The sequence below is a fragment of the Nycticebus coucang genome, chromosome 5 (assembly GCF_027406575.1).
Source record: "Nycticebus coucang isolate mNycCou1 chromosome 5, mNycCou1.pri, whole genome shotgun sequence".
In the NCBI taxonomy this organism is placed as follows: Eukaryota; Metazoa; Chordata; class Mammalia; order Primates; family Lorisidae; genus Nycticebus; species Nycticebus coucang.
In genome coordinates, this window is record NC_069784.1 from 119716490 (window position 1) to 119732187 (window position 15698).

The 15698-nt window shown below is 41.7% G+C and overlaps 1 pseudogene; it reads left to right on the forward strand.

Moving 5' to 3' along the window:
* The first annotated feature begins 27 nt into the window (after positions 1-27).
* Positions 28-6244, forward strand: LOC128585583 (cyanocobalamin reductase / alkylcobalamin dealkylase-like; annotated as a pseudogene).
* Positions 6245-15698: the final 9454 nt, after the last annotated feature.

Sequence of the window (15698 nt, forward strand, 5' to 3'; positions counted from 1 at the left end):
CCATCTGAGAGTGGCAGCTCCGAGGACATGCCGGGCATAACTGTGAAGGGAGGCAGACAGGAGAGGCTTCCGGAAAGGGCTTCCGAGCAAGGTGAGTTCTGACTCTCTCTTTAAGAGAGACCAGTAGAGCACAGTCTGTAGAGAGAGCAAGTCACAACGGGATGAGGGTGGCAGCCAGCAAGCGGATGCAGAAAGCTCCCTGGGATGAGAAAATGTCACCTTTTCAGCTCTGCAAAAGCAAGAAATGTGAATCCCATAAGAAACACAGATTTATAATTCAGTAGGGACCATCATGCAAAAACCATAAACTTTTTATAGTTTTGGTTTCTGTTGCCTTTGTTCTTCCTCGTAAGACACAGCATTGGTGTGGCAGCCACTACGTGTGCAACCACTGAGCCCACACTGCTCTGTGCCAGAGGTTCCTCCAGCAGCTGGTGTAAGACCTTGGAAAACATGGGAATGTCCCTACTGCCATGGAGACAAAAAGATAGCAAGTCAGTCAACAAAGACCAGTGCTGAGAGTGATCAGCATTTCAGAAAAAGATAACATTTTGTGTGATGAAGTGACAGGGAGGAAGTAACATTCAAAAGGGGAGCTAGAAAAGACCATTCTGAGGTTGTGACCGTGAACAGAGGCCTGTGTGACAAGCAGCGGCCATTCTTGCAAAGTGAGATGTGTATTCCAGGCAAAGGGAAAAGTATGAAGGCCCTGAGGAACAAGGTTGGCGTGTCCTAGGAACAGAAAGAAGGCCAGGGTGGCGAGGAAGAGAGTGACAAGGAGAGTGACCAGGAGTGGAGGTGGGCAGGGTTGGCAGGAACCAGATCAGAGGGGGCCATGTAACTCAAAGCAAGGAACTAGATGTTATTGTTATATGAAATAGGAAACCGAGGTAGGCATTTCGATTGAATAGGCTTATCATTCAACATATAGACACACTATACAAATTAGACTCTAGTGGGTAATCCCAGAAGCTTTTAGAATACCTGTGATATTAGTAAATGGATGACAATTCACCAAAAAATAGGTGCGTGTCTGGGATCTATAAGGCAGATAGATCCACAAAAATATTTGGACCTTACCAGAGGCCCTTACCTAATATATATTTTCCCAAAGATATACACTATGCCACGAATAGCCAAATGGAATATGTGTACTCACTTCCTAAGCATGTGTAGGCATGAACGACCTCCGAACTAAAACATGATGCATTGTACATATCACATGCAGCTTTCCCAGAGGCTGTCCTAAGATAGCTCATCTGGTGAGCATGCCGAGAAACAGCCTATAAGGGAGGCAGGGAGATCTCAGCTCTTGCTCCAAACCAGCCACCACTCCTAGGAAGCCCCAAATCCTTGGGAAGAAGCCTGTTCTCATCTTTGTAACACATCAGCATCATGGGGATCAAATCATCATTTCACAGCCAAGATTTTTAGCTCAAGACTGTAGCTCACTCAATTCTGACAATATATTGCAAGTGCAATGTGCTTCCCTTCCCCTCCCCACTCCTTTGTGATTTATGAATTTTATAGTTTTGCTAAAAACAAAAGCTGCTCAAGATTTTTTCAGCATGAGATAGCCCTTCATACTCAGCGGCAGAGTCTAAAGGGACCGAAAATTGTTAAATGCGGATCGTCCAGGAACACACAGAATGAGAACTTAACATTTTTAGGACCAGAAAGAGGATTACAAAATTCAGGCAGCACAGCAAATACCAGCCGGAGTCCAACTGGCCAGGAGTGTATCATAATTATTCCCATACAGCAATTTTGTTAGATCCCGGGCCCCAGCAGGCCCCATCCTCCATTTCGAATTGATGCCAGTTAGAAGGTTACCATGCCAGAAAGGTGGGCTCATTCCGATTCTCACCTGCCTTGTTCTGTCAAGTCAGGGTGGACAAGAGAGACCCAGGAAATTTGTTCCATTGCTCTTGTCCTGATATCTGATCTCAGGATGGCAAGAGAGCTCGTATTTACCATTTGGCAATCTGCCAAGGGTCCTGTATTTGAAGGGACTTTACATAGGAACACACACAGCTTAAAATGTTAAGCTAGAATAATCTTCTTTTCTCTTCTACATCTTTCAACTTACAATTAAGAAAACAGGTCTAGAGTCAATGAGTAAGTTTTTGAGGTACCAACGGGACCAGGATAGGAAGTCACATTTCCCTCTAACAAATTCACCCAACCCTGAACTACCCGAAGTGACTCCGTCAGACGGTCCGTGGCCTCCAAGGCTGAGCCACAGTAATCCTAATGCACAGCGCCCAGCATTATGACAGCCTAAGGGATTCTCCCTTACTGTGACAAGGTGTACCATGGGCTCCAAATACAAATTATGATAGTATTTTACTGTACTTTTTTTCATCCTCTTCTTTCGAATTGCTGTGATTCCTTATCTATCTTAAATTATACTATCTAAAGCCCTCGTCTTCACAAAACATAGTCAGGAATCAAGAAAGGCGCCCATAGTGCAAAATAAGCCCTTTGTGGTGCATGCTAGAGATCACAGCAAGTCCCCCTTGGCCTGTGTGAGTATCTCTGGTTCCTGCTTAATAACCTTCAACAAGCTTGCTTGAAGGGTTTGCAAGCTCACAGAAGCCTGGGAGCCCCCAAGGAAATAAAGAGAAGTTCCTTTGGGCCAGGAGCCACGGGCCAGACCCTCAGTCAGGCAGCAAGAAGGCTCAGCTGTCAGCCGTGAAGGGGACAAGGCAAACAAACACAAAACGCAGGCTGTTTTCAAAGGAGTGTGTCCAGGCTGGCTGATAAACCCCCAAGGGCTCATAATCAAACTCAGTACACCCACTGAGGTTTGAAAACTGTATCTGATTTAAACATCCAGAAAAGGTTTTATTTTGTTCACTATACATGGAAGAAGCAAAAGAGCTACATCTTAGCAAGATGCAAAGTTATTGCTTCACAGGGCAATAACTGTTAGGATTGCATTGTTTAAGGCCGTAAATAAACACGCAAGTGAACGCACAAAACTCCTCAGCTATGTGAAACCCCAGGGGGTTCACATGGCTCTGGGCTTCTCCCAGGCTCAGTTCTCCTCTCCTCAGCCTCCCCTGGACATCCGGCCCCAGGCGCCCAGTGAGCTGGCTCCTTGATTTTTGTGGTAAGGAATGTTAATAGTTTTGGAAAGCATCTTAGCTTCAATTATACCTCAATGAAAATGCCAAAGGACCTGGACTCTGAGCATTTTTGAGGCAATGCTCATTGCAGTTCTGGCTCTATCTATAACATTCAGGAAAATCCTAAGGGGGCAAGTTGAATCTTTATTTTCCACCTGAACCAGACACCTCTGTACCCACCACTCTCAACTTCTTCTCTTGAAGAGTGATTTGTTTGGCACTGTGATATGTATTTTTTTATTTTGCAATGTTCTAGACCCTGCTGATAAGACTAAGCCAGTGCCACAGCTGTTTTATTGAAGCATACATTATTTTTATACTCTCTTTACCTTCTCCTCCTTATAAATGAATACGTGTTTTTAGTTTCTTCTCATAAAAAGTGACTTGGAAACCAAAGAGAATTATTTTCTAAAAAGAGAAGACTCTCTTCCTGAAGAAAAAGCAGGTCCTCCTCCCTCGCTGCCTACCTAAGTTACAAAATAGAAGATAAGGGTCCAATATAATCCAGGTGTTTGTTCATTTGGAGCTATTTACAAACAGGACTATTGTTCAAACCCAGAAATCTGAGTGACAAAATCTGAATATATAGGAAAGGCTGCCTGGCCTAAGAGACGAAGCCTCTGTCCCCTCACGCTGGGACAGTCCCAAAGGAGAGTCAATAATACAGGAACTGAGCCAGCTCTAATGTCTAAAACATGGCTTGTAGGAAAAGAAGATGCTCAAAAGCCCTCCTCCTTAGTGGTTTCCTATAAACCAAGCCAGCTGCCCAGGCAACCTGTAAGAGATGGGAATAAATCAGAGACAGAAAAATGGTACCAATCAATGTAGATTTTACACTCCCTCTTTACCTTTGTGGCCAAATATAGTCTGGTCTTTTTCCTACTGGGGTGAACTATCCAGTAAAATGAAAATTAAAAACAAGAAAAACAAATTATGAGCAGAAGGAGCCTTTCTTTATGAAGTAGTTGTTTCTTTTCTTCTCCCCAGTGTGAACCCACAGACAGCTATGGCCTAACTCAGGCCACTCCAGCAATCTGATCACTGGCCAAGAGTTTAGCTAAAATGGTCATCACAGTCAACTGGAAATCTGAAACTGAGTAATGCATGTTTTGTGCACTGGAAATGGGCATGTTTCCGTGATTTAAACATTAAATACTTTCATATGCTCCCCCCTTATACCGCTGTGTTCTTGGGAAAACTGCAAAAGAACGTTGAAGAGAGTATAGGAACCAAAGATGAATAGGAAACATTTTGTTGGCACAAAGGTTAAGAAAAAAAGTGTTTTTGAACAATACTGTGTAACTAGAAATCTAAAGTACAGTAGAACCTCTGTAAGTGGACCACACAAGGGACTGTAACAAACTAGTCAGCATACAGAGGTGGTCAACATAAGGAAGGTGGTCTACTGTATGATACGTACATGAGGTGCACGTCCAGTCTGTGAAAATCAGGTCAGCTTAAGGAGGTGGTCAGTGAAGGGAGGTGGTCAACTGTGGACGTTCTACCGTATATGTTTTCTCTGTGGTGAGTGTGCATGGCTAACACCGGACAGTTATGAAGATAAGAATGTCAAAAAGAAGGCAAAGACAACAAATAAATTACAGCATTATGTTTCTGAAATTCAACTTCTGGTTAAACATGGTAGAGGAAGCCAGGACTTTTACTTCACTGTCCTCTCTGAAAACTCAGGAAAAAACTCTGTCCTAAATGAAACAAACAAAGGACCACACCACAAACAAAACTGTGGATGATAGCCACCAAGAACTCCAGCCCTTGGACCGAGGTGAGGAAGGAGGCTGAGGAGCACGTTGCAGCTCAGGCAAAGGACCAATTTTCCATTGGCTTTGACAAACCAGCATCCTCTGCAGGGTCCCCAGGGAAGGTTGCATAGGTAGTGCCCTGTGACAGCATATGTGACCCAGAGGGTGAAGGGGAAGGCTGGAATCAAGCCACTACTCTGGTTTCCAAGCAAAGCTAAGACAGGTCACACAAGGACATCGTCTGCTCACCAAGCACTGACCAGTAGGGCTGCTTTCATCTAAAGGCAATGCCTTCTTATAATTCACACAAGGTCCAGTGTGGGCTAGTGAGAGCCCTGAGTCTATAGGTCGAGGGAGGAGATCCAGGAGCCAGCCATGGATGAAGAACAGAACATCAAAGAAAAAGCCCAGCTCCACACCCCTAAGATACAGAGTCAGCCTGCATGGGAGGCCTCTCACTGAAGTCGCTCATCTCCTGTTTATAGTCCCTTAATTAACAAACAGCCTGGGCAGAACTGAAGCAGGAGATGGAGGACACTCTGTGTCCTTTTGGCTCGGAGGTGTACCCCTTCCAGCCTGGCTTGCGCTTTTTGTCTGTTCCAGGTGGCATGGTACAATGAACTCTTGCCGCCAGCCTTTCATCTGCCCTGCCAGGACCTACCCTGGCATTCCTGGTACTCAGCACACCTGCCACGTCTGACCAGGCCCTCAAGCCCTTCTTGCAGAGCTTCCATCTTCAACTGCTGACCCTATGGATCGGTGTGTGGCCTACCATCTAAGCCGTGTTAAAGAGAGACCCCCCCTCCCCAGAGCTGCAGGTTAAAGTCGTTGCTGACTACAACGTACACCCCATCAGGCGCCCAAAGATTCTAGCCCAGACAGTAGGCAGAGACTGCTTACTACTACCAAGAGCAAAATGTGGAAACTGACCCCTGGGGGACCAAACACATATCAGGAGTGTGTGTACACCTGCGACTTGGAGGCTAGTTTGCCATCTGAGAGATAGTGCTACTGCCTAGGATAGAGGCGCCAGATTTGCCACCCAGAGAACCTCGTGACTGTGTGCCTATAAGAGCTGACCTTGTAGCCCTTCTTGAAGGCTTCAATTTCCATTGGCATGACTGTACATACCAGGATACAGTGACATCCCAGGAGCACTACTCAGAAGAACAGAAGGCCTACTTTTCCACTCCACCTTCTCAGTGATTGGCCCTATTGGGCTTGACCCAGGCCTCAGAGGAGCCTTGCTCTCCATCCCCTGACTTTCCCTTTATCACACTCACCAAGAAGTCTCAGAATCTCAGCAGAGCCTCCCTCTCAGCTGGCTCACCATCTGCATCCCCTGGCCCTTGATGCCTTCCTTCTCTGTGGGACCCCTCTTTATGGTGGCACTTGCTAGAACTTAATTGGTTTTGGCAAAGCAAGAGAGATTTTATTGTGGGTACAAGATAGACTATTTTTAGTAATATATATCTTCATAAAGATAAGGAATTAGGCAAGATAAGTCAAAGGCCAGGTTAGATCCACAATTCCCATTTGCCTTTGAATATTGAACTCTTCTATCTATTACCGTTTCTATGCACTGCTCCCAGGATGATACATCTTAAGGACTTATGGGGCAAATAAACATCCCTGGAAAAACATACCTCATAGGGGTATTGTGGAGACTGAATAAATATATGTAAATCCCTGGCTTGTAGTAAATAGCATATGTTGGATGTTACTGCAGGTCCTAGGAATACTGTAAAAACAAACAAACAAACAAAAAAAACAGAGTGGGGAAGAGCAAGATGGTGGCTGAGTAGCAGCTTTCTTGCAACTGGGCACAGTGAGCCTGGGGAAAGAAGACTCCAGACATCTCTGGCTGGTGGGATCTGCCCAGAAACATCCCTTAGGGGACACAGGGAATCAGCGTGAGACTTCTGGACCCCATGAGGAGGACAAAAGCAGTGGAGAACTGGCAAGTGTTTGCGTGTGTTCGTTAGGTCTAATCCCTCCGGTAGCTGTAAGTACAGCAGCAGTGAGATTGCAAACTGGAAAGGCCTTAACTGTGAGCTGTTTTGGTTTTTTTGGACTTGGCACTCAGTTGAACTACCTTGGGAGAACTTGGGCAAGAGTGTGGAGGCCTTTAAGCGTTGTGTAGGGCACCAGACTGAGCCGCTGAACCAGACAGAGCTAATAGTGTTCAGTTGTGGGCCGAGCGGAGCCACTGTGGAAGAACTGCCCCAGCAAGCTCCAAAGATGGGTAGGAGTGAATAATCTAGGGACTGAGCAGCCTAAAGGCGGGGATCGAAACACCTTACAGCCTTAGCCCCCAAGGGCATAGAGTGAGACAGGTTTTGGCACACTGGATAAATGGATAGCCACTTCAGGAGTGATCCCAGTGACAAGTGCTTTCCTGGAAAAACTTCTGCTTAGCCAAGGTTAGCAGTTTAAAGTGACTTTTAAGCGGGCTAAGGAGAGATTTAGGTTCTTCACCCTGTGGGGTTTGAGAAATCAGAGGAGTCCTCCAGTCTCCATCTCGTATAGCTGTACCAGCATTGTGATTAACATCTCATATCCCTCAAGATCACCTGTTGCCCAGACAATATCCAGCAAGATATATATAGTGCTTTGTTTTTTGCTTTTTTTTTTAATTTCAACATTTTCCCCATAGATTTTTTCTTTTTTTCCTCTGTCTTTTCTTTCTTCATTTTTCTAGTTTAAATACAATTTTCCTTTGCTGCCTTTTTCAATAATGAAAACTTCATTTTTGTTAGTGTTTCTACCCCTATTATTTGGTTTTTCCCCAAATTTTATCCTGTAAAGTTTTCTGTTTGCTTGTTTTTGTTTGATTTATAGCATTTTTGCCTTTCCTCTTTACTTGGTGGAGATGGGGGGGTACTGTGTCTGAACAGGATAGCAAAGAGCTGCTGACCTCCAGAGAACCACCCAACTCGGCACCCCCAGAGGTTGGGTTTTTTTAAGGTTGGGTCAAAGTATCCTACTGTACACCTGTATTGCTCCTGTCTCCCTCTTTCTGAGCCTCTCTTCTTTTTGTCAATATTCCCTTTTACCTACCCCCTCTCCTTTCCCTTTTTTTTCTTTCTTTTTTTCCCTTTTTGTCTTCAATCCTCTCATCTTTCTTGTCCTATACCAAGAGGATTCATCAAAACCCTAGTCCAGAGGCACAGCAACTTAAAGATCAAGAGGAAGTGAAAGGAAAATTAGGGCAAGGAAACAGATAAAAGAAATCACTCATGAGGAAGAATCAGAAGAAAAATCCTGGCAACACAAAAAACTAGTCCAGAGGTAGCTACTGCAGAGGATTCCACCTATAAAGAAATGTTAGGAATGATAGAAAGGGAATTTAGAATACACATGATGAAAACAATGAAGGAAATAATAGAAACAATGAAGGAAACTGCTGATAAAGTGGAAAATAACCAAAAGGAAATCCAAAAACAGAATCAAATAAGAGATGAACGATATGAAGAATATAGAAAGGATATAGCAGAGCCGAAGGAACTGAAACAGTCAATTAGGGAACTTAAAGATGCAATAGAAACTGTCAGCAACAGATTTGACCATGCAGAAGCAAGAATTTTGGAGGTAGAGGACAAAGCTCTTGAGATAACTCAGATAGTTAAAGAGGCAGAAAAGAAGGGAAGGAAAGCAGAACATTCACTGACAGAATTATGGGACTTTATGAAGCATTCAAACATATGAGTTATAGGTATCCCAGAAGAGGAAGAAGAATGTCCCAGGGGAATGGAAGCCATACTAGAGAATATTATAAATGAAAATTTCCCAAATATCACCAAAGATTCTGACACACTCCTTTCAGAAGGATATCAGACCCCAGGTTGCCTCAACTCTAACAGAGCTTCTCCGAAACACAATGTGATGAATGTGTCCAAAATCAAGACAAAAGAAAATATTCTTCAAGCTTCCAGGAGTAAGCAGCAGTTGACCTACAGGGGCAAATCCGTCAGAGTGACCGCAGACTTCTCTAAGGAAACTTTCCAAGCAAGAAGACAATTGTCATCTACCTTTAATCTACTTAAACAGAACAATTTCCAGCCCCTATATCCTGCTAAGCTAAGCTTTAAAATTGATGGAGAAATCAAATCATTTACTGATATACAAACATTGAGGAAATTCGCCACAACAAGACCAGCTCTACAGGAAATACTTCAATCTGTTCTACACACTGACCATCATAAAGGATCAACAGCTAAGTAAGAACTCAGCAATTAAAGGACAGAACCTAACTTCCATACTGATGCAAAAGATAAAACTAAGCAATGGACTCTCACAAAATAAGATGAATAGAACACTACCACACTTATCAATTATCTCAATAAATGTTAATAGCTTGAATTCTCTACTGAAGAGGCATAGATTGGCTGACTGGATTAAAAAACACAAGCCATCCTTTTGCTGTCTGTAGGAAACACGCCTAGCTTCAAAAGACAAATTAAAACTCCACATTAAGGTTTGGAAGACAATTTTTCAGGCAAATGGAATTCAGAAGAAAAGAGGAGTTGCAATCTTATTTTCAGATACATGTGGATTTAAAGCAACTAAAGTCAAAAAAGACAAAAATGGTCACTTTATGTTGGTCAAGGGAAAAATATAACAAGAAGATATTTCTTTCTTTCTTTCTTTTTTTTATTGTTGGGGATTCATTGAGGGTACAATAAGCCAGGTTACATTGATTGCAATTGTTAGGCAAAGTCCCTCTTGCAATCATGTCTTGCCCCCATAAAGTGTGACACACACCAAGGCCCCAACAAGAAGATATTTCAATTCTAAATATTTATGCACCCAATTTAAATGCTCCCAGATTCTTGAAACAGACCTTACTCAGTCTGAGCAATATGATATCGTATAATACCATAATAACAGGGAACTTTAACACTCCTCTTACAGAGCTGGACAGATCCTCTAAGCAGAAATTAAACAAAGATATAAGGGACTTAAATGAGACTCTAGAACAACTGTGCTTGATAGACGCATATAGAACACTCCATCCTAAAGATAAAGAATACACGTTCTTCTCATCACCAGGTCATAGAGAGCTCTCTGATAATTAAATGTAAGGCAGGCACCTGTAGTCCCAGCTGCTTGGGAGGCTGAGGCAAGAGAATCCCATAAGCCCAAGAGTTAGAGGTTGCTGTGAGCCCTGTGAAGTCATGGCACTCTACCCGAAGATGGTACAGTGAGACTCTGTCTCTACAAAAAAAAGAAAAAAAGGTATTTGAAATGTTTTTGCCTGGGACAAAGTCAGTGCTCTACACATACGAATTCCCTCCCCATTTCTTCCAATTCCCTCTAATAGTTGATTGGCCCTTATCAATCCTTGTTAATCTAATGCTGTCTGTGCCCCACAGAACTGGGGACTGTGGCTGCTGAGCCAGGGGAGAGAACATGACAAACTGTATTCACTGCACAGTCTTCTCATCAGGTGGGACAAACCAGGGTTTACCGTACACTGCCCGCTCATGAGCAGAGACCATGCTGGATGCTGTGCAGACCCTAGGCTAAAAATATAAAGCTCTTGAATTTACTTTAGGAAAAAGATAAACATGGCATGTAGCAGTCAGATATTATTAAAGAAAATAGATTTGAGAGGGGGTGCAAAGTTTACTTTTTGTGGGATGGTGGGGGTTGGGGGAAGAAGTGGCATGTGTGTGGGAGCAGGATGGGAGGGAGGTGGGAGCCACAGCCCATAGCCGGGCCTCAGGAACTCACTCTCCACTCAGGAATGGGAAGATTTTTGGCTCCAAAAGTCAAAACTGATACCATCTCAAGTTTCTCTTTCATTGTTTGCACTTGTCTTCTTAACTGTTTCCACTTCACAGTAACAGTGATTTAGAAAGTACCTGGAACCTTTTGCTGTCTCCACAAACCTGAAATAGCCCAGGCTGTGAGCCCTTGCGTCAGCCCACGCTGCTATGCAAATCAGGGAATGGCTTAGAGGGTGTTTATTTTGGTAAATGCTGGGTAGAGAAGGGAAAGGGGCTGTTCACAGGGCTTTTAAAATTTTCAGTGTCAAATTATCGAACCCTCCAAGAAAAAGGCTAGAATTTCCAGGAATAAAATAAAGCAAACCTTACTTCAGAAGTAGGTAAGGCATAAATACACTTAAAACTCTTCAGAGACTCGGGCATTTTTTTCTTCTTTTAAATGTATAATATAAATTCACTTCTCTGAGGACTTAGAACTTGAAGGATTCCACATCAAACATGCTGGCTTATTGGCACTACGGTGAAAGGCCACGATCCCCATACACCTTCCGAGCCTCCTTGAAACCTAACTTTGATGCTCTACCCAACAGTGATTCCAGGACGAGGTACTAACCCCAGATTTGACTCCTCCCCCTCTGAATTTCCTCATTCCATCTGGGCTACTGATACCTGAGCTTCATCTTCTCCCAGGGCCCAGGTCTCTGCCAAGGACTCTCATTGGTAGCATTATTAATTGTTGATGTAAATGTACCTCGAGGCCCCTGAATTGCTTCCACAATTTGGCATCGCATAAGCAAATCACATTAACTATTAAGGATAAGTTGTTATTAACATTCATATGGAAAAGTAAACAAGTAAGAATAGCCAGGAAATAAATTAAACGAACTATGAGGGGGAAACATTCCACCAGACACTGAAACTACTGTAAAGATTCTATCAAAACAGTCTAGTACTGACCACACAAATTGACAAACAGAACAGTGGGATAGAATAAAAATCCCCAAAGAGATCCAGGCACATGTGGAAATTTAGTGCATCTTACATTGCTGAGGCGAAGAGGGAGAAACTTGGTAGCCAGTGCAAAAAGATAAGATCCATATCTCACTCCATATACAAGAATAAACTTGTCAGGTCAGGAATCTGAATACACACTTTTAAACTGTACAGATACAAGAAGAAAACATGGACAAATTTGCCTTTAACCATAGTATAGGGACTCAAAATCCAAAATAGGAAATACTGATAAAATTATACATACTACATAAAATTATAAAAACATTTTCATTGCAGAAGCAGCACCACATGCAAAGTCCAAAGACAAATGAAAATAGGGAAAAAAATGAACAGACAATACATTTAAAAACATATATAGTATATATATATCATTTGAATGTATGAGAAGATATTCAAATAACCCATAATTAAGTGTATGCAAGTTAAAACTTTAGCATTTCTCACTTAGTAGATAAACAAAAATTTAAAAGTATAACAACACAGTCTGTTGGCAAGGACAGAGGGAAACAGGTACTCTCATGCATTGCTAGTGGGAATACAGATTGACACAGCACTTTTACAGGAGAAGTTGTCGATAATTAACAAAACGAGTCAGGCTCTTTTCAACTGAGTAATCCCACTTCTAGGAATCCACCCTGAAGATACATCTCTAAAAATACAGGAACACATAGATGCATAGGTTGTTCATTAGTGTTGCTTGGAAAGAGCTTAAACACACACAAGAGAGTAGATGAATAAACTACTGCATATCCATTCAGAGGAGTACTACGCAGCTGTAAAAAAGACTGATAAGGATTTCTATGAACTGGCATGGTATGGCACTATGATATACTGGTAAGTGAAAAAGCAAAGTGTTTAAAACAACAGTAGTTATCTATCCTTTGTGTACATAAAAAGGAAATAAGAAATTATACACTTATCTGTTCGATAATGCAAAAATAAATAGAGACTGGAAACTAATAAGATTGGTGACATACAAGGAAGAGGTGGTAATGGGTTGGAAAGAATGGGAAAATGAGAGCAGGACAGAATGGATGGTGAGGGGCAGAGGAGTGACTCATTTCTGAATCAGGCTTTCTATATACTTTTGACTTTTGGCAGCCATAGTAGTGAGTCACTTACTCAAGATGTATACGTGGATAAAACCAACAAGGATGAGAAAGAGAACTCAAGATGGACTACATCTTAATTGAGGTCCAATCAGGAGGCAAAAATTATACAGTTATTTGAATAAGGAAATTTAATATAAACTATAACAGGAAAATCATGATAAAAATGTGAAGAGAACCCCGAAGAATAATCTAGGGCGAGAGAGAGAGAAAGAGAATTCAACGAATGAACAAACTTGGAAGAGACCCTTTCCCAAAGATGGGAAATTCAGATGTCATCAGAGAGAGTACAGGGAGATACTCAATGAGTGTTAAAAATTAATGAGTTCCCAGGGCCAGAGCTGCTCCACAGTCATCAGGCAAGCAACATATATTGTCCCTGGCTTGCAGCAGGGAGGAATCACAGCCATGGTCAGCAAGCTGAAAGCACTCCTTGGGGAGCACATGGAATGACAAGGGCACTGGAAGCCTGTTTATCAGCGGAGCAGCATGAGGCCTGAGGTGTGCAATGTCCAGTTGGGAGGTCCAGGTAGAGGTGGTCAGCACATTAGAGCCAGAGCTGTGAGCTCGCCAAGGGACCATGTGGTATAAACAAGTAACTGGGACCAAGAGGCATTCAATTTTTTTCCACACACCTCTGGCATCCACGATGTAGCAGTAGGGAGATACAGCATGACAGCAGCACATCAGAATCTGGGAGAGAAGCCCCTTCTCTCACACCATCCTTCCAGGGCTCTTCCCTGACTGGTGCAACGTGATGCTTGCTGCAAGAGAGACTTACTCAAAAGCTACAGCTCCAATACTGCAGAGGAGGTAATAAAGAGTGAATTTGGAGATGAAGGACAATAAATAGAAAACTGGCAAAGAGTACAAACAAATAGCAACTATAACAATAACTATATAGTAACACATGAATAACATAGCCATGCAGAAAAGGAAGGGAAAAGGAATTAACCTTTGTTACTTTGAAAAACAATCTTTTGACTGTATATATTAATACTTAGAGACCTAAAAATAGACCTGCCATTCAATCCTATAATTCCTTTACTAGGTTTATACCCAGAAGACCAAAAAGCACAATATAACAAAGACATCTGTACCACAATGTTTATTGCAGCCCAATTCATAATTGCTAAGTCATGGAAGAAGCCCAAGTGCCCATAGACCCACGAATGGACTAGCAAATTGTGGTACATGTACACCATGGAATATTATGCAGCCTTAAAAAAGATGGAGACTTTACCTCTTTCATGTTTACATGGATGGAGCTGGAACATATTCTTCTTAGCAAAGTATCTCAGGAATGGAAGAAAAAGTATCCAGTGTACTCAGCCCTACTATGAAGCTAATTTATAGCTTTCACATGAAGGCTATAACCCAACTATAGCCCAAGAATATGGGGAAAGGGCCAAGGGAGGGGAAGGGAGGGGGGAGGTTAGGGTGGAGGGAAGGTAATAGGTGGGGCCACACCTACAGTGCATCTTAGAATGGGTACAGGCAAAATTTACTAAATGCAGAATACAAATGTCTACATACAATAACTAAGAAAATGCCATGAAGGCTACATTGAAGAGTTTGATGAGAATATTTCAGATTGTATATGAAACCAGCACATTGTACCCCTTGATTGCACTAATGTACACAGCTATGATTTAACAACAACCAAAAAAAAAAAAAAAGAAGAAGAAAAGAACAGAATACTAAAGATAAAATTAACCATACACAAATATAAGATATGGGAAGCTACTTTCTGGGAATTCTGTGTAGTACTGAGCAAATAAGTGAATATCTATGACAAGTGATATTCTTTCTCTGAAAGTAAAAGTACAAATAGAGTTTACCGTTTATAGGAGAATGAGAAATTATAGCCAATGTGCCTTTCTTTACAAAATATTCATTATAAAACTTTACAAAATATTTACAAATATTTACCACTCTTTGTACAATTGTATAATGAATATTTTATAAATAAAGGTACATTTACCTACAATTTCCCATTTTTCCTATGCATGGTAACCTTACGGGTGACCTTTGGGATACCTTGTAGAATAAACCTTGTGGTATTGGATTGGAATTGGAAGTATCCTTATAAAATGTTTTTAATATATTTCAGAAAGAGAGATACACAAACAGCTATAGAAGTATGTGTCTATACACTCATACATTTTTAGGTCTCTCCACTGAGAAAGTCTAGAAACAAGAATAATCCAGCAGGATGAATACTCATACACACCATACCCAGATTTTGACCTAGTCTAGATACCATTCAACAAAAAGAAATCAAGACTCCCTGGAGAAATAGCCAATTACAGAGATAGGCAAGGAAAGTACAAGATAAGCCAGGAACGTGTGTTGACGGAAAGTAAGGAGGTGCTACTGCAGAAGGGTAGAGACATGACAAAAGGCTACAGGAGCCTAGTTCAAGGGGCTCTCTTGCCCAAATATGGGCCAATTTGAACAAAATAAATAATGATAGCAATAAACTATAACCCACAATATAGGGAATCCATGAGTTCCTATAGTAATAAAGGAAGGAAGGAAGGAAGGAGGGGACTTTTCTTTATAATAGGATTCTAATAAATATAAAAATAATGATGGGGAAATGTAACCATTTTCAAAAACTACAATAATTATCATTTTAGGCAAAAATCATCAATTAATGATAACATTTGTTGACTAAAGTATTACATGAAGCAGGATATTTACTAGTCTCAAAGTATTTTCCTTACAAAATACCTTTTAATTACAAAGGGAAAATAGTCACTTCACAGCGGACAAATCGGCCAGATAGCCCCTTCACAAAATGACCCAAGTTAGCATCAGCAGTAATCAGTCAAACCAACATCAGGTGCCTCCTGGTATGATCCATTGTGAAGGACACATTATAACTTCTATCGTATTTTGACCTCAAAATACACAACTCAAATTTATTCATAAACATCAGACAAAATC